General features: G+C 39.7%; 1 protein-coding gene across 1 annotated transcript in view; it reads left to right on the top strand.

Annotated features, from left to right (window-relative positions):
- The window catches only part of LOC307182395 (uncharacterized protein), a gene marked incomplete at its 5' end in the record, with an annotated part of 150,171 nt that overhangs the window by 1,487 nt on the left and 129,301 nt on the right, over nucleotides 1-19,383 (top strand). The window lies entirely within an intron of this gene.

Below are 19,383 nucleotides of genomic sequence, written 5' to 3'. Positions count from 1 at the left end.
GCTTCTCACTCCTGTACTACCTACCCAGAAGTTCTCTCCTCTAAAATAGAGCTACTTGATTGATTCGTTAATTTAAAACCAAAGGTGATAACTTTAATTGGTTTTTCTGAAGTTTCATTAATATTTTGTTCCAAATCTCACGAAGGAAAGAAAAAACCCCACTGAATATTCATGGAATACGAAAGGGCATTAAGTCACGTGCCGCTTCATTTTATTGAAATGAAAACTGTGTGGGAACATGAAATCTTCATGTGGAACATGTCTTTGGAAAACAGTTTGATAGCATTTGTGTAGAGAAGACAAGATTAGAAATAAAGGCAGGTTGGAATAGCCCAGAGAAAATATGGAAGAGAAAGAGAAAGAAGAATTGGTTCAAGCCAAGCGATGGGGACTAATCTGGTGTCTAGGGATTCTTGGACCCAGGCTGATGTTTGGCAGTTGGGGAGCCCAGACAGACCCCTATTTTAGGACCCATTTGTGAGAGAATACCAGTATCTGCACTTGACGGATGCCTAGGTGGTAGTTTTAAACTTGATCCTAAATTTCTAAGTATGTTCTACTTCACCCTATTGGGGAGATTAATGGGATTTAGTGGCCAGAAAATAAAGAGAGAGGATTACATGAGAATGGAGGTGGGATGAGGACTGCAAAACCGCCCTCTAATGTAAGTAGTTGATTTTATTATGTGGGCAGGTACTTAGTGAATTTCTTTATGCTAGGCTGTTGCATACAGATAAGATAGGTGGGAAACATTTTTTTTAGTTGCTTAATTATTTATGGATGTGTTGGCTCTGTACAATGTGTATTGGGTATAGATGTTGTAATAAATGCTATTTCTGGCGAGCGTTATTTTGTTCCTAGTTTCTTGGGTCTGTAGTACCAACCAAGCCCAGAATATGTTGAGATCATTTAGGACATTAGTTAAAGGCTGAAGAGCATTTAAAAGGCTTTGCTGAGCATCTGAGCATGTAAATATGTTCCTGATAAACATCTGTATACTTAAACTTCATATATAAAATCAGAGGGAAACTCACTGAAGTAATGCAGTAAAAGGTGAATCAAGTGCTGTGGTTTATGCAAACTTGTTAGAGAAGGTAATAGTCATGTGATTTAAAATAATTAATAATTTAAAGTGTTTTTTATATTGTAGCATTTCTTTAGATAACGGAGGCTGGGAGGAGACCACATGGCTAATACGTTTCTGTGTTCATTTGTTAACACCTGTATCTGATGTCATATGATACAAGGTTTAGGGGGAATAAGACGTTAAGCTGCCAGAGAAACACAACTACCTTTTTTCTGCATTCATAATATATCCTAATGAGTAATGCCAACATGAATTTTAATTTTATTTCTCTGAATTTTGGTGGAGGTGATGCCTGAAATGTTCAACTTATTGCTACAACCAGCAGAGCAGGGGTAAATTGGTGGTAGAAGAAGCCATAATGCATTTAACTAGAAAATAGTTTAAGAAGTTGAAACCTTTTAAATAATTAAGAATGTTAATTTTATCAGCTGCAGCACTTCATTTAAAGTGCTTCATGTTGAGCCCCTTTGGTGGTGTCCATGCAGTCTGTGTTTTTGCATACTGAAAATTGTGTGTGTGTTATTTTACATGTATTTGTGGGTTTTAAAATTAATTTTTATTAGAGTATAGTTGATTTAAAATGTGTTTCTGCTGTACAGCAAAGTGAGTCAGTTATACATATATCCACTCTTTTTAAAATAATTGTTGAACTTACAAGAATGATGTGAGAATAAACTATATCTGTAAAATCGTAGTACACAGCTCAGTTTTAAATTGTTTTCATAGCTTAAATTTTTAAGAGAAGCCACTCGAATTTTCGTTGTTCAGTATTTAAACTACAAAATGTAGAGACTCATATCCTTAAGAAAACTCTTAAAATATAATTTTAAAAGAAACTCTTTATTAAGCTTAAATACATACCGAAATGTGCACAAATCATTAGGAGTACAACTGAAGAAATTTTTACAAAATAAACACACCTTTGTAATCAATATCTTGGTCAATATGTAAAATAATGTTAGCATCCCAGAAACCTCCTCTTGTGTTTATCCCAGTCACAAAAATGTAACTTTTAAATTGTAAACATATGGATTATTAGGTTGAAATGTGAATTTTAAGTTGTCATAGATCAGGACTCAAAAATAAATTTGCTACCAAACCCTATCAGATAAGTATTTACACATAAAGATTGGGAAAAATAATGGAAATGAGAAATCAGTTTTCCATGCCTACTCACTTTTGACTTAATCATCTATGATAGACTTGGGACAAATAAATTTGTGCTATTAAGCCAGAAAATATGAGAAATTTACTATTTATTTGAAGTGTTTACTTTTGTCTATAAGCAAATAAAATGCACTTCTACCCCCACCCATTAAAAAACATTAAACAAAAACAACCTTCTAGAAATTTTGGCATTAAAATTAATTTTTTAGTTTTGAAAATACATTTTAAACTTTAAAACCAAGGTGAGATTTGAGATCAAAAGGTATAGTAAGAGATGATGACTCCTTGGTTTCCCAAATGATATATTCTAAAATCTTAAGAATTTTAATCTGGAGTCCACCATTGGAGGAACACAAATAGTGGTCCTGTTATTTTGAAAGTATGCATAACTATAAAGGAAAATCTAATCTCTGTGATAAAAAGCTATGTTTAAAGTTGTGGAAAGTCAGTTTTGAATACCACTGAGGAAAGGCATTCTAGAAAGAGCCAACATATAAGAATCTAGAGCAAAGTTTTACTTTCTTCTAGCAAAATTCTTCATTGTTGTTATTAAAGTAGTGTATGCCTAAGGTTATAATAATAAGTATATGTACAAATTTAAGTACAGTGATGTTTACTGCAACATTATTTATAATAGTGAGAAATTACAAACAAGATAAAATATGGAACCCTAGTGGAAATGGTGAAATAAATTATGGTATGTTATTTAAACATTGGAATACTATACAGCCATTTACAAAATGTGTTTCAGGAAAAAAAGCCTTTGGACAATGTTAAAATATTGCATTAGGTATAAGAAGGTAGATTCAAAACTATCAAAAAGCATGATCCCAATTTTGTAATGAGACTGAATTACTTACATAGATGATCTACAAATATTTCTTGATGGTAAATACCATCAAGAAATATTTATAGATCTATACCAAAATAAGATTACACCAAAATAAGAATACACCAAAATAAGATTATCAGTGATTTTTGTCTTTTTTATACTTTACTTTCTATAAGTAAGTTCTTTATTATCTGTAATGAACATGCATTATTTTTATTTGTTAAATAACATTTTTATAACATAAAAATAATACCTGAACTCATACTGTATATAAAATCTTGAAAATTTTTTCTCTCTTAAAATTAACATTGAGGGAGAATAGGGAACTCAGATATAAGCCTTTGTGGGTATGGTCAATGATTCTCAACGAGTGCTCAGACCGTTTAATGTGGAAAAGACAGTCTTTTCAATAAATGTTGTGAAGAAAACTGGATATCCACATGCAAAAGAATGAAGTTGGGCCCCTACTTTACACCACATATAAAAATCAACTCAAAGTAAATCAAATACCTAAGTGTAAGATCTAAAATTATACAACTCTTAGAAGAACACATAGGAGGAAAGCTTCATGACATTGGATGTGGTTATATTTCTTGGATGTGACACCAAAAGCACAAACAACAAGAATGAAAATAGATTAATTGAACTACATCAGAATTAAAACCTTCTTTGCAAACAAAGGGCACTGTCAGTAGAGTGAAAAGGCAGCCCACAGAATGGAACAAAATATTTGCAAATAATATATCTGATAAAGATTTAATATCAGATATATATATATATAGAATATATACAGAACTCCTACACTCAACCACAAAAAAAAAATTAAAAATGGGCAAAGAATTTGAGTAGAAACTCTAAAGAAGATATACAAACAGCCAATAAGTGCATGAGAAAAAGCTCAACATCACTAACCATTAGGGAAATGCAAATCAAAACCACAATAGATATTACCTCATATACATGAGGTTGGCTATCCTGAAAGATAACAACAACAACAAGCAGAAAATAACAAGTGTTGGTGAGGATGTGGAGAAATTGAAAGTTTTGTGCATTGCTGGTGGGAACATAAGTTGGTGCAGCCACTATGGAAGATAGTATGGTGGTTCCTCAAAAAATTAAAAATCGAATTACTATAAAATTCAACAATTCTGCTTCTGGGTACATACCCAAAAGGATTGAAAGCAGGGTGTCAAAGAGATATTTGTACACCCATGTTCATAGTAGAATTATTCACAGTAGCTAAAATGTGGAAGCAACCCAAATGTCCATTGACAGATGAATGGATAAGCAAAATGTGGAACATACATACAATGGAATATTATTTTGCCTTGAAAAGGAAGGCCATTCTGACATACACTACAACATGGATGAACCTCGATGACATTATGTTAAGTGAAATAAGTTTGTCACAAAAATACAAATACTGTATGATGCCACTCATATGCGGTACCTGGAATAGTCAAATTCAGAAACAAAGTAGGATGGATGGTGGCTGCCAGAGGCTGGGGGAAGCAGGGGAATGTAGAAGTGCTGTTTAATGGGTATAGAGTTTCAGTTTTGCAAGATGAAAAGAGTTCTGGAGATTGGTTGCACAACAAACTGAATGTACTTAACGCTATGAACTGTACACTTAAAAGGATTAAGATGGTAAAATTTATGTAATGTATATTTTTACCACAATCTTAGAAATTATATTTAGGGGATTTGTTTCCCCTTGTTATATAAGACCTATTATAAAACATATAAGAAAATAGGATATTGATGCAATTGTTTCCAGTGGCCTACTTATTTAAGAAATATACTTAAGGACATTTAATTTTTTAAGAAGGTAGGCGCTCAGGGAGGGGGGGCGGGGGGAGCATAACTCCCCACTCCTTAAGTGTGTGCTGTGCATAGTGATTTTCTTCCAAAGAGTACAATATGGAAGGTTCCCCGGGGGTGGGGGTGAGGAAAGAAGAGCATTATAGTGGAGAAACCCAACAAACACTGCCTCAGCCAGGGGAACAAGGACCTCAGTAGTGACAAGTCACATTGACAGTTGGTACCCTTATATAGTGACACTTTACCTCTGTGCTCTTCCTCTTCCAAACCCATAATCCCAGTCTATTCATGATGAAAACATCAGATCAATGTCAATGGAAGGTCATCCTACAGAATACTTGACCAGTACTCCTTAAAACTGTCAAGGTCCTCAAAAACAAGAGATGTTTGAGAAGTCGTCACAGCCAAGAGGAATCTAAGGAGACAAGACAAGTAAATGTGATGTGGTATGCTGGATGGGATAAAGACATTAGGCAAAAACTAAGGAAATCTGAATAACCTGTGGACTTTAGTAATAATAATATGCCAGTGTTGGTTTATGAATTGTAACAAATGTACTATATTAATGTAAGGTGTTAATAACAGGGGATACTGAATGTGGGGTATGTGAGTACTCTGCATTATCTTCTCAGTTTTTTTACAAATATAAAACTGCTCTAAAAAATAAAGTCTATTTAAAAAAATAAGGTAGCCCTGCAGAACAGTGGGAAAAGGACTGCATTTTCAATATATGGTATGGGAACAATTGGTTATCTATATGGAAAGAACGAAAATTGGATCCTTACCTCACACCACACACAAAAAAGTCAATTCCAAGTGAATCACAGACTTAATTGTGAAAAATGAAACAATAATGCTTTTAGAAGATAATACAGATAAATATCTTCACGACCTCATGATAGGGACTATCTTAAGCAAGACAAAAAAAAGAAAAAAATCCCACTCATTACAAAGGTAAAGGTTGATAAATTTGATTACATCAAAATTGAGAGGTTATATTCATCCAAAGACACTCTTAAAGAAATTAAATGGAAAGCCAAGAGTTGTAATTCATAAAACGGACACTGGATCATATATAGATTATTTTTAAAAGGAAGGAGGAAGTGGAGGAAGAAGAGGAGGAGAAAAATACCTAATAGAAAAATGAGCAGTAGATGTGAACAGAAAATCCAAGTGGCCTCTAAGCAAATGAAAAGATGCTAAATTTCATTAGTAATCAGGAGAATGTAAATTATATATGGAATGACTTACCACCACGCAGGCACCAGATTGGCAAAAATTTTAGGCTAACACCTGCAAGAGTTGGGGAGGACCCAAAATAATGAGTACTCTTGAACTTGGCTGGATTTTTTTTTTTTTACATCTTTATTGGAGTATAATTGCTTTACAATGGTGTGTTAGTTTCTGCTTTATAACAAAGTGAATCAGTTATACATATACATATGTTGCCATATCTCTTCCCTCTTGCGTCTCCCTCCCTCCCACCCTCCCTATCCCACCCCTCCAGGCAGTCACAAAGCACGGAGCTGATATCCCTGTGCTATGCTGCTGCTTCCCACTAGCTATCTACCTTACGTTTGTTAGTGTATATATGTCCATGCCTCTCTCTCGCTTTGTCACAGCTTACCCTTCCCCCCTCCATATCCTCAAGTCCATTCTCTAGTAGGTCTGTGTCTTTATTACTATCTTACCCCTAGTTTTTCATGACATTTTTTTTCTTAAATTCCATATATATGTGTTAGCATACAGTATTTGTCTTTCTCTTTCTGACTTACTTCACTCTGTATGACAGACTCTAGGTCTATCCACCTCATTACAAATAGCTCAATTTCGTTTCTTTTTATGGCTGAGTAATATTCCATTGTATACATGTGCCACATCTTCTTTATCCATTCATCCGATGATGGACACTTAGGTTGTTTCCATCTCCGGGCTATTGTAAATAGAGCTGCAATGAACATTTTGGTACATGACTCTTTTTGAATTATGGTTTTCTCAGGGTATATGCCCAGTAGTGGGATTGCTGGGTCATATGGTAGTTCTATTTGTAGTTATTTAAGGAACCTCCATACTGTTCTCCACAGTGGCTGTATCAATTTACATTCCCACCAGCAGTGCAAGAGTGTTCCCTTTTCTCCACACCCTCTCCAGCATTTATTGTTTCTAGATTTTTTGATGATGGCCATTCTGACTGGTGAGAGATGATATCTCATTGTAGTTTTGATTTGCATTTCTCTAATGATTAATGATGTTGAGCATTCTTTCATGTGTTTGTTGGCAGTCTGTATATCTTCTTTGGAGAAATGTCTGTTTAGGTCTTCTGCCCATTTTTGGATTGGGTTGTTTGTTTTTTTGTTATTGAGCTGCATGAGCTGCTTATAAATTTTGGAGATTAATCCTTTGTCAGTTGCCTCATTTGCAAACACTTTCTTCCATTCTGAGGGTTGTCTTTTGGTCTTGTTTATGGTTTTCTTTGCTGTGCAAAAGCTTTGAAGTTTCATTAGGTCCCATTTGTTTATTTTTATTTCCATTTCTCTAGGAGGTGGGTCAGAAATGATCTTGCTGTGATTTATGTCATAGAGTGTTCTGCCTATGTTTTCCACTAAGAGTTTGATAGTTTCTGGCCTTACATTTAGGTCTTTAATCCATTTTGAGCTTATATTTGTGTATGGCATTAGGGAGTGATCTAATCTCATACTTTTACATGTAGCTGTCCAGTTTTCCCAGCACCACTTATTGAAGAGGCTGTCCTTTCTCCACTGTACATTCCTGCCTCCTTTATCAAAGATAAGGTGACCATATGTGCGTGGGTTTATCTCTGGGCTTTCTATCCTGTTCCATTGATCTATCTTTCTGTTTTTGTGCCAGTACCATACCGTCTTGATTACTGTAGCTTTGTAGTATAGTCTGAAGTCAGGGCGAACTTGGCTGGATTTTGGTGGAAAACAAAAACGTGGAATTATCTGGTAGAAATGACTGTCTATGTTAATAAAAACTTGGATTTATTTAGCAAGTTGCAGCAAATCAGTTTCCCAGGGAAACATACTGAGATGCTGAGATTTGGGTACAGGAGGTGAAGTGCTCTAAGGAAAAATGAGATTGGGCTGAGGGAAGAGTTAAAATGAGATTCAGTTACAGCAGAGACCCTAAGCAATACCACAGGGAACTCTGTAGCTGAGAAGGCCTTTCAGAGAGATCCTAAATCAATACAAAGGCCTCTGTGTCTCCATATCAAGCAGTCACTGGATGTGGACAACCCATGGGGAGGTCAGAGCCTTGGGCAAAGCATCTTTCTTTGGCCACGGGCAATTCCTGAAGAGCGATGAAGCTATGAGTTGTCAACAGCCAACACTACCAGCAACAGAAGAAATATGTCCTTGGTGCTGAGGGTCCACTGTAGTTGACCCCTTCTACTGATTGGATTCACTTTATACAGTAAGTTCATCCCATCTGGGAACATCTTCTCCATGATGCTGGATAGTCTCTTTTTCTGGGAAATTCACAAGAGGAAGGTTAGTGGGCTGAATTATGGCTCTGGCCATTGCAGCTGGTCTTGAGGCTGTAATTGACCCTCATCATCTCCGTCTTTACCCTCTGCTGGCATCTCTTCTGGTCTTGGAAGCTTATCTGATGGATTGATCTTGACTCTCACCCTTGAGGGGTCTGAACTCATGCTCGTCATGCCCTTCATTGGCTGTCAATTCTGCACTTCTCTATTTACTATCAAAATTGGAGAGAGGCGTTCCAAGAAACACCACAATGAGTCACCGGGCTGTCAGTGTATTCTTTCCTGTCCTCACAGGGAAGGAGCAATCCTTTCACCCCCTGATGAGTACTCTTTACAGATTGATAATTACTTTCCTTGCCTGCTGGTCTCTTGGCAAAAAGAGCCAGAAATGACTTGGAGGCAGCCATGCTTTAAGTTTATGGACAGTCTTGCTGTGTCCCTTGGTGGAAGCATTCTGCCTAGAATTGTGGATACAAATTTCTTAAGTAGGTTACTGGAAGTGATAGTAACATGTTCCATGCCTACATCCAAACCTTGGTTCCCATGTAGTCTATGTACTGTTGACACAGTACTATATAATGGTCATTGATTTGGGGTGTATACCATGTCCCAAGGAGCAGCTATTCAGGGTATCACCTCCAAGCTGGCTTTGACTTTGGCTCAGTTATGTTTTTAAGTGGCCATCTCACTGCTCTATCAGGCCAGCAGCTTCTGAGTGATGCAGTAAGTGAAAGGATAAGTTGATCCCATGGTCATATGTCCACTGCTGCAAGCTTCTTTGAAGAAAAGTGGCTTGATGTAATGTTATGTGTGGCCCCAAGTCACTGATGAAGCACCAGTCCTTCGATAGTGGCGTAGTTTAGGTTGTATGGGTGCCAAAGGGAAGCCTGTAGCTGGAGCATGTATCAGAGTCAGGAGTCACTGCCCCAGTCAGGGTGCAGGGGGTCCATCCTGCCATCAGGTGACCAGATGGTGTCCTTGACCGGTTGCCGTATTGAGGGCTGCTTGGTGTTAGTCTCTGTTTTGGGCAGAATGAACATTCAGCAGTGGCAGCAACTGTCTCAGCCTTGGTGAATGGCGGCCCATGCTGTTGGTCCCTTCCATAGCCTCATTCCTAGCACCCCAGCTCTTCCATTCAGAAGCTCACTGAATCACCACTGGGATGGTGGATGATAGCTGCTGGCTGATGTGAACTGGCTGAGGCGTTCTGTGAGTGTCTTCCTTGGTGGTTGCTCTCTTGTGGGAACTAACATACAGTACAAAGAACTTCACGTTTCACGTCCACTACCACTGGCTCGTCCACATCTCCCTTCCCCAGGCCTCCTTACCCTGACTGTTTTGTTATCTGTCTCTGCATAACAAACTACCCCCAAACTTAGTTATTATCATGTAGTTATAGTTCATATTTTGTGGTTTGCCTGGGCTCATCTGGGGGTCTCCTCTACTGGTGCTGTGTGGAATCTTTTGCAGTCAAATGGGGCGGGGCTGGATGTCCAGATGCCTCAGTGCTCCTCCATGTGGCCACTCCATCCAGCAAGATAGCCAGAACTTCTTACATGTTGTCTTAAGGGTCAAAGAGGGAAGAACTGGAAGCTGCTTGGCCTTCTTTTTTTTTTTTTTTTTGTGGTATGTGGGCCTCTCACTGTTGTGGCCTCTCCCGTGGCGGAGCACAGGCTCCGGACGCGCAGGCTCAGCGGCCATGGCTCACGGGCCCAGCCGCTCCGCGGCATGTGGGATCCTCCCAGACCGGAGCACGAACCCGTGTCCCCTGCATCGGCAGGCGGACTCTCAACCACTGCGCCACCAGGGAAGCCCTGCTTGGCCTTCTTAATGCTTAGGTTCCAAAGTCCCAGAATATCACCTCCTTGCGTTCTGTTAATCAAAGCAGTCACAGGCCCCAACCCAGATCAATGGGACAGAAGTTTTGTCTCAGATGGGAGTAGCAGTAGGCACACGCAGGGAGGGGCAGAATTATTCAGGGTTGTCCTTGAAGAATAGCTGCCACTGTCCACCTTCTGACCACAATTCACATTCCTCCCTCACACAAAATGCAACTCGTCCCTTTTCCCAAGACCACAAGTCTCATCCCATAATGGCATCAACTTGAATCTAGGAGCTCATCATCTAAATCAGGTGTAGGCAGTGATGGATCTTCTCAAGTGTGTTTCCTTGGACGTAGCTCCTTAGGAGGTTCTTCTTGCTCTAAAGAACTGCAAATTAAAGAGAGAAGTTACTTGCTCAACATTCACCCAACAATGATGAGGCAGGAACAGGAAAACTGGGATAGCCACAAGGGGGGAACGGTAGGCGCATTGCAGTCATGGTTCATAGTGCTTCTGAAATCCAGCAGGGCACACGTTCCCAGTCCTTTCAGACCAGGCCTGATCTGTCGGAATAGCTCCCAAGCCTCTTGGCTCTGCCCTGAGTCATCCTTCCTTTTCCATAGTAAATGGCCCCTCTTAGAAGCTAAGCAGCTTTCTTAGCCTGCTTACTGCCTATAGAAGTTTGAGGGTCCCAAGACCCCTTTTCATTATGAACTGACTCTATCTCTTTCAGTCCAAATGGATTCAGTTCATTTAAAACATTGTGCTTTTTTTTTTTTTTTTTTTTGGTGTCGAATCATAATCAACTCCATTGGGTAGAAGCCACAGCTACACTTCTTTCTGAAACTGGCATGTGAGGTTCCTCTGGGACAACTTCCTTAGATTCATTCCTAGAAGCCCTGTTGACTGGGTGAAAGGACGTATGAGGCACGCCCGGAGGATTCTTAGAAGGCTCTTTGTTCAGCTGAGAGGCTCTGTGACGCATCACCTAAAATCTTCCTGAGGTTTCGCCAAAGTGTCTCACAGTCCCACCCTTAATCTGAACTTGACACTGAGGCATAGTTTACTTTCCATGTCCTAGATTTGACTTTTTTCCCCCTCTGAGTCCATTTCTTACCTTGAGCATTGCTTTAAAACCCATTATATCCTGGTTGCTTTATATTTTCTCTAAATCTGCTCAAAAACTATATACTTCCATTTTTTAAAAAAAATCTTACTTCCCATGTACTTTTCATAGGCAGCTAAAAACAAAAACAAAACAAAACAAAAACAGTTGGTGCTTTCAACAGTCTGCCTGTAAGTAGCCTCAGCCAGACTCATGAGTTCCTTAGGTACCTTTTCTATTTCCCACCTGACTGCAGGTGACAGTTTCACCATTGGTGTGTGTCATGCACGTGTTTGCACGACATGCTGTTATGATGTAATAACACTCAGGTTCCCCTTTCCTTCAGTCTCCAATAGCAGTTTCATCGCTGTCTTTCAGGCCTTCACTTTGATCTCTTCAAGGAGCTCCATCTTGGTCCCAAAGCTAATGCCACATGTTTTAGTGTGTCGTCAAGGCAGACACCATTTTCAGGTACTAAGTTCTTGTTTTAGTTCTCTATTGTTGTGTAATAAACCACTCTAAAACTCAGTGGCTTAAAACAGTCCTTTTATTCTCTCTCTTGACTCCATGGACTCAGCTGAGCAATTCCTTGATTGATGTCAGGGTCTCATGTGGTTGCAGTCAGATTGAGAGAGAGGCCCCACGGAGAGGCCCTGAATGATGAGATATCATTTGGAGAAAGAGGCCACGTGGAAGAGTACCGAAGTGCCAGGCCTCTGGTCCCAGCCCCACCATATTGGTGAAGTTATAAGGAATCCTGTGGTTGGGAGCATCCCTTCCAAAAGTAACTGGCAAAGTATTGCATCTCACACTTCCCATCACTAAGAAAATAGCCAATGCCTGCTAGCACTCTTCAGGTTCCACACCCACTGTACTGGAGTAAATGATTGTATGTCCCTTTGAGGGAAGGACTGGGAGAATCTTCATCATAAATACCATGAGTGTCAGGATTCTTCCTCCTGGGACCCAGCCAACCTTCAATCAGTGGGTTCCCAGCCTGAGGAATGGCTCAGATCCAGCAACTAGGCAGAGTGTAGTAATTCTTTATTGGGGTGACTGCCCTCAGTCCCTGCGGATCTCATCCTTGATGTCTTTTGATGTGTAGTTTGAGCACTATGCCTGTTGGCTGTTTATCCAACTTGTCCCTAAGGATGTTATGTTCTGTGAGGCATCTCCATATCTCAGTGGGTCAGACACCCACCCTCCCCCACACCTTCAGTCTAACCTTGCCAGTGATCACAGTAATTGCCCACAACCTGCCCTCCACCACTCCAAGACTCTAACGCCGCGATTGCTATCACGGAGCCCAGTTCCGTAAGAGCATTCCCAATGTCAGCCCAGCCCACAGAAGACAGCCACACTGACCTTGACCTTGACTGTGATATTGGTGCCTCTCATCCCAGTGCTTTCCCTTTATTAAGGAGGGTCCCCTGGGTGAGTTTGCTGACCTGACATAGTATATCTTCTCTAGAACGTTCCTCTGAACCTTTGGGGTCTTTATTTTCCTGTCTGCTGTGGCAGTTCTGGCATTCCCTCTTCACTGAATGCAGACATGTTTCCTACAAGCTTCTCAGAGCCATCCCGGCACGTGTTGACGTTATCTTCCAGGATGCTTGTAAGGGTTAAATCCTGTGTCATAGGGTTGTCCATATTGATCACCTTTCCTTTATCCATCTTTGTCTTCCACTCACTTTGATCCAACACCCTTTGATCCACTCTCTTGGCTTCTGATGGTACATGCGAACTTGGTCCCGAGGCTCCTTTGGGGGGCATAATCTCTTCTCTCCCTTAGCAGGCTGGGCTACGTAGGTTAAGTAGACTTAACCCTACTTATTTGTCTGAGGGCCAAAAGGGAGGTGGGGTTGGGTCTGAGGGAAACGCCTTTGTTCTTGCGAGGCAAAGGACTCTGCATCATCTTCAAGCAAGGAGTGAGTGCTGGCCTTTCACAGGGTGAAGTGCAGGCCCAGGGGCTGGGGAGAATGTGGGAGTCAAGGTGTCCCCATCACATGCCTTAGGGTCAACTCCCTCCTAATGGGCCCTGTTCTTAAGTAGCAGATTGGCCAAGCCTGTGCGTTCAGCCTCTTCTGAAGCTCGGCTGCTCCTATAATAATTGAGTCCCGGCTTGAGCCTCAGCCTTTTCTGGTCTCCACTCATAGGAGACGAGAGTCTCTTTAAATGGTGCCAAAGAGGCGGTCTAACTTCACACTCACCTCTAACTGATGATTAATTAACCTCAGTCTTCCAGTCTTTCAGTGACTTTCTCTGGTGCATCCATGGTCCTCAGCAACAGCCTTTTTTTTTTTTTTTTTTGGCCACACTGCTTGAGAGATCTTAGTTCCCTGACCAGGGATCAAACCCTTGCCCCCTGGAGTGGAAGCGCAGAGTCCTAACCACTGGACCACCAGGGAATTCCCAGCAACAGCCTTCTAATGACTACTTTCTGGTCTCTCAAACTCCTGAGATACTGCACTCACCAGTGCATTTCCTGTCACCAGTATGCAACCCCCCTTCATGCCATGCACATTTTAATAATTGTACCACCACCTCATGCCAGAGGCTATCAGTGCCCCATCCTCCACCAGTGATGTGTCTTCAATGCCAGCTGGCCAGTGGGCGATCCAGCTCCAGAATCTCATGTTAAAGCCTCCTTCCCAGGACCACTTCCAGCACCAGCTGTTGCCGATTGATCGGATGACCTTAGGAAGAGAGACTGTGAGATTTGCATTTAGGAGTTATTGAGGACTCCTCTCAGGAACAACTCCTTTGTGGGGCAAGGGAAATAGCTTTAAGCAGAGGGAGAAGTTGAACTGTGGTTGCAATGGCAGCCTCAGCTGCTTCCACGCAGAGCACTGAGGCTGCAGTAGCCTTTCGTGGATGTGCCAGATCAAGGCACAGGGCTAGGCATTTGTATCCTTGCGCTGACCAGTCATTGTATGTGGGCCTCCCTTGATGAAGGGACATAACTTATGCGAGGCAAATTCCTTTGGCTGCGGGTAATTTCAGAGGATGGATTCAGCTGTGAGGCGGCAGCAGCCAATATTCTCAGCAATAGCCTTGGATCTGAAGGGGGCCTTGGGAGGAGGGGGCACAACAGCCAGTATGTAAGTCCAGGGTTTCTTGTTTGTTTGTTTTGCTTTGTTTTGTTTTTCTAATTTTCCCTTTTATATTTATTATTTCTTGTCTTCCTTAAGTCATTTCTGGTTTTGTTCTTTTTCTTTTCTCCTCTTTTAGTTACAGGCTGGTTTGTATATTTTTATTTTTTAAAAAATAATGAAATCGGGCTTCCTTGGTGGCGCAGTGGTTGAGAGTCCGCCTGCCGATGCAGGGGACGCGGGTTCGTGCCCCGGTCTGCGAGGATCCCACATGCCGCGGAGCGGCTGGGCCCGTGAGCCATGGCCGCTGAGCCTGTGCTCCGCGATGGGAGAGGCCACCACAGTGAGAGGCCCGCGTACCGAAAAAAAAAAAAAAAATGAAATCAATTAGAGCCATACTTACCAGAGAAGTGTTCTTATTTTCATTATTTTATAGGTAATCTGTAATTATGGTCTGCTTTTTGACTTAAAAGTTATATAGGAGAGGTTACATTTTTTTCAAGTGTTTTTTTTTCCAAAATTAATTTTATTAATTTGTGTTTCTAGTGCTGTAGTCAGAGAATATGGCCAATATAGTGTCTACTTTGTAATTCATTGCAGTTTTATTCTCATCCGGTTAAAGGTTTTGTTTCTAAAATTTTCCTCACATACACCAAGGATAATACAAAATAACTAAATGTAATTGAATCTAGCAAACACATTTGTATGTGATGAAATGCAATATATGGTATGCAGTATACACAGACAAAATCAGACTATATACATTTTCTCTCTTTATATTTTCAAAGTTTTGGGCAAACAAGAAATGGGTATAAGAACAGGGTGAAATGGTTCTCTTCATCTCGTAGAGTACTCGTATAATGATTAGGGGAAAGCAACCCAGATAATAAATTTTTGTGTTCTTGTTGTTGTTCTCTGAAATGTTGACTGTTTATCAATAGATTTTTAAATGATTTCTAAGTGGATATTTAATGCTTTAAGAATCGAGCAACAGAGTTATTTTGCTAATAAGCATGAGGGTTTCCAAGGCAACATTGGGTTCTGATTGGCTGAGCCAAGGTAGAATAAAGCAGCTCACAAGTGTTGTTTTCTTAAATTTGAAGCTCAAGTGTATTCACTTAGTTTTTTACTTCAATAAAATAAATAGTCTTGAGGAAAGTTGTACAGCATTTTGATTATATTGATTTTTGTTAGGAAGGAGATGAGTGGATGGAGGAAAGTGGATGGAGGGCAAAGGTACTTCATAGATAGTATTGATTCCTGATTAAACGTTCAGTGTTTGAAAACTCAGAATTTCTGAAGGCTTGTACTCTGTTTAATTATATGATTACAGTTTATAAATTGCAACTTTTTATTGAAACCCTGTCCTCCTTCCTCCTTTATTATCCATAATCTACCTTTTGGGGGAAGAGTTTTGTGTGCCAAATTATCAATGATGAAAATTATGTGAATGTTTCATTTTCTGTTTCAAAGAAATAATCCAAGTTTCTGAAATTAAATAACATGAAATTACCTACTGTATACAGAATGTTGCCACCTGGATATTTTTTTAAAGAATAAAATGTATTCTATTTTGATTGTGAGTAGTTTTCCTTAAAGATGTTGCCATGTTTGGTTCTATTTGTGGCAATTTAAAGCAGGTTATATACTATCTTTTCTTTTTTTTTAAATTTATTTATTTTTGGCTGTGTTGGGTCTTCGTTGCAGTGCGCGGGCTTCTCATTGCGGTGGCTTCTCTCGTTGTGGAGCACGGGCTCTAGAGCACAGGCTCAGTAGTTGTGGCGCACGGGCTTAGTTGCTCTGCGGCATGTGGGATCCTCCCGGTCTGGGGCTCGAGCCCATGTCACCTGCATCGGCAGGCAGACTCTCAACCACTGCGCCATCAGGGAAGCCCCCTATCTTTTCTTTAAAAACATATTTAACAAATCTAGATTGGAAGTAGTTTGAGTGAATGTTTATTGTAAATATAGTTGTAGAGCAGAGTTAGGACTGAAGGGAAAATAATCATATCTCATAAAATGGATTGAGGTGTACATTATCCCATATTTATTGGTTTTTGTTTGTACGTGCCAGGGCCGAGGGGTCTATAAATGAGTTCATTGAATGATGTTGTTGGAGGAAGAAAAACCTTGAAACTCAAAGTCACCTGCAGATGAAACATTGAAACGTTGAGTTTGAAACTCTTCTCTGAATTTCTGGTGCTCATTATAGCATCCATAAGCCAAGCATCATGTAGTCCCTTGCATTGTAGTTATTGTTGCTGTTTTATCTTTTCTTTTTGATATTTATTAAAATTTATAAACATGCTTTATTAAAGATAATTTAAAAATACAAAAAAAGGAGAAAAAGTTTAGCTTAGTTGTAATCATATTGTATATACATTTTTGTGCTGCCACTTTTCTCTTGATGTCATGTAATAATAATTTTCCCAGACAAGTATGTGATATATTTTTAGTGACTGCATAATATTCCATTTAGTGTGTATACCACAAACACTTAACTATTTCACTATTACCGAACATTTAAGATGTTTCATTTCTTCACTGTCATACATAATACAGAAATGTGAATCTTTATATATAATGATTTCCCCCTCATATAGAAGATGAATTTTGTAGGTGTTTTTATAATCAACACTGCTGAGGCAGAGTATTACTATATTTGGAGTTCTTGATATATATTGCTGATACATATATATTGCTGATATATATATATATATATATAATATATATATATATTGCTGATATATATTGCTTTAAAAAGGTCTGTGCCAGACTTCCCTGGTGGTGCAGTGGTTAAGAATCCACCTGCCAATGCAGGGGACACGGGTTTGATCCCTGGTCTGGGAAGATCCCACATGCCGTGGAGCAACTAAGCCCATGTGCCACAACTACCGAACCTGTGCTCTAGAGCCCGCGAGCCACAAGTACTGAGCCCATGTGCCACAACTACTGAAGCCTGCTCGCCTAGAGCCCGTGCTCTGCAACAAGAGAAGCCACCGCAATGAGAAGCCCGCACACCACAACAAAGAGTAGCCCCTGCTCGCCGCAACTAGAGAAAGCCCAAACCCACACACGGCAATGAAGACCCAACACAGCCAAAAATAAATTAATTAATTAATTAATTTTAAAAAAAGGGCTGTGCCACTTTGCACTCTCACTAACGATACATGAGAATATCTGTTTTGCCATCCTTCTGGCAGCAGTGAGAATTATCATTTAAAAACTATCCCCCTATTATTTTTATTGCTAATAGTGTCTCCTTATTGCTTTGGTTTGTATTTCTTTGATTACTAGGGATGTTGGTAATTTCCTCATGTTTGTGAACTTGCTCTCTCTTCTGTGATTTGACTGTGCATGCTTTTAAAAAGTAACAGATTGCTATAATAAAGCTATTTGTAATGTATATTGCTATAGTATACAGTATAGTGATAGAATATACTATCTATATTGCATATTGAATAAATGTACTGTATATTGATATAATTCACATACCATACAGTTAACCCAGTTATAGTGTATAGTTCAATGATTTTCAGTATATTCACAGAGCTGTGCAGTCATCACCATAGTTAATTTTAGAGCATTTTCATGACTCCAGTGAGGAACCTGGTACCCATTAGCAGTCACTTCTCACATCCCCTGAAACCTGCCCAGACCTGGGCAACCACTCATCTCTACTTTCTGTCTCCCTGTGTCTGCTTGTTCTGGATATCTCATCGAATCATATGAACATTTCATAGAATACGGTATTTCATATAATCACACATTGGTCTTTTGTGGCTGGCTTCTTTCTCTTAGCTTAAGTTTTCAAACTTCAACCATGTTGTAGCAGGTACTTCATTCTTTCTCATTGCCCAATAATATTCTATCATATGGATTTCACACATTTTATTTCCATTCATCAGTTGATGGTTATTTGGGTTATTTCTACTTTTATTTTGCGGTACGCGGGCCTCTCACTGTTGTGGCCTCTCCCGTTGCGGAGCACAGGCTCCGGACGCGCAGGCTCAGCGGCCATGGCTCACGGGCCCAGCCGCTCCGCGGCATGTGGGATCTTCCCCGACCGGGGCACGAACCCGTGTCCCCTGCATCGGCAGGCGGACTCTCAACCGCTGCGCCACCAGGGAAGCCCTAGTCCTACTTTTTGATTGTCGTGAATAATGCTTCTTTGAACATTAATGTACAAGTTTTTGTGTGGATATATATTCTCACTCCTCTAGGGCATATAATTAGGCATGCAATTGCCGGGTCATATGGTCACTCCATGTTTGAACTTTTAAGGAACTGCCAGACTGTTTGTGCATGATTTTTGCATATTTATCTTTTGGGATCTTGGTGCTTTTCTTATAGATTTGTATCAGCTCTTTATATACAGTTGATATTAATCTTGCATACTTGCTGAAACTATTTTATCCCCATAGCTTGCTTGCCTTTCATTTGTAATGTTTTGTGTATGTGTGCAGATATTTTTAATTTTCATATTGTTAGTTCTGTCAGTATTTTATTTTATAACTTATTTCATTGTTTCTAAGCTTTAAAAAACCATTCCTCGAAGGGTTGATAAATATTAAGGTTTATTTTCTTGTAATTTTTCTCTAATTTGATCTTTTCAAAAAGTATTTCACTACTTCATCTATTTAGTTTAGCTGAGAGAATGGTATAAGATTAAGATCTAAATGGATTTTCACTCCCAAAGATCTAACCAATTGCACCATCACCATTTTCCTAACACTTCTTCCCTCTCCTATTGAATTTGTGTACCTCTTTTATCATTTATTAATTTTTTACACATCCTAATGTTTGTTTTGTTCAGTGTGTACATTTTTTACAGTAGTACCACGTGGTTTAAATTGTTGAGGGTTTATAATATGTTTTGTATCTGGAAAAGCAGTGATTTTCCCCTCAACTCTGCATCTCACATTCAATTATTTGTCTTTTCCAAAAAT

The sequence above is a fragment of the Stenella coeruleoalba genome, assembly GCF_951394435.1.
Source record: "Stenella coeruleoalba genome assembly, chromosome: 2".
NCBI lineage: Eukaryota > Metazoa > Chordata > Mammalia > Artiodactyla > Delphinidae > Stenella > Stenella coeruleoalba.
Note: the sequence above shows the minus strand (reverse complement) of the source record. Positions and strands in the feature narration are given on the sequence as shown.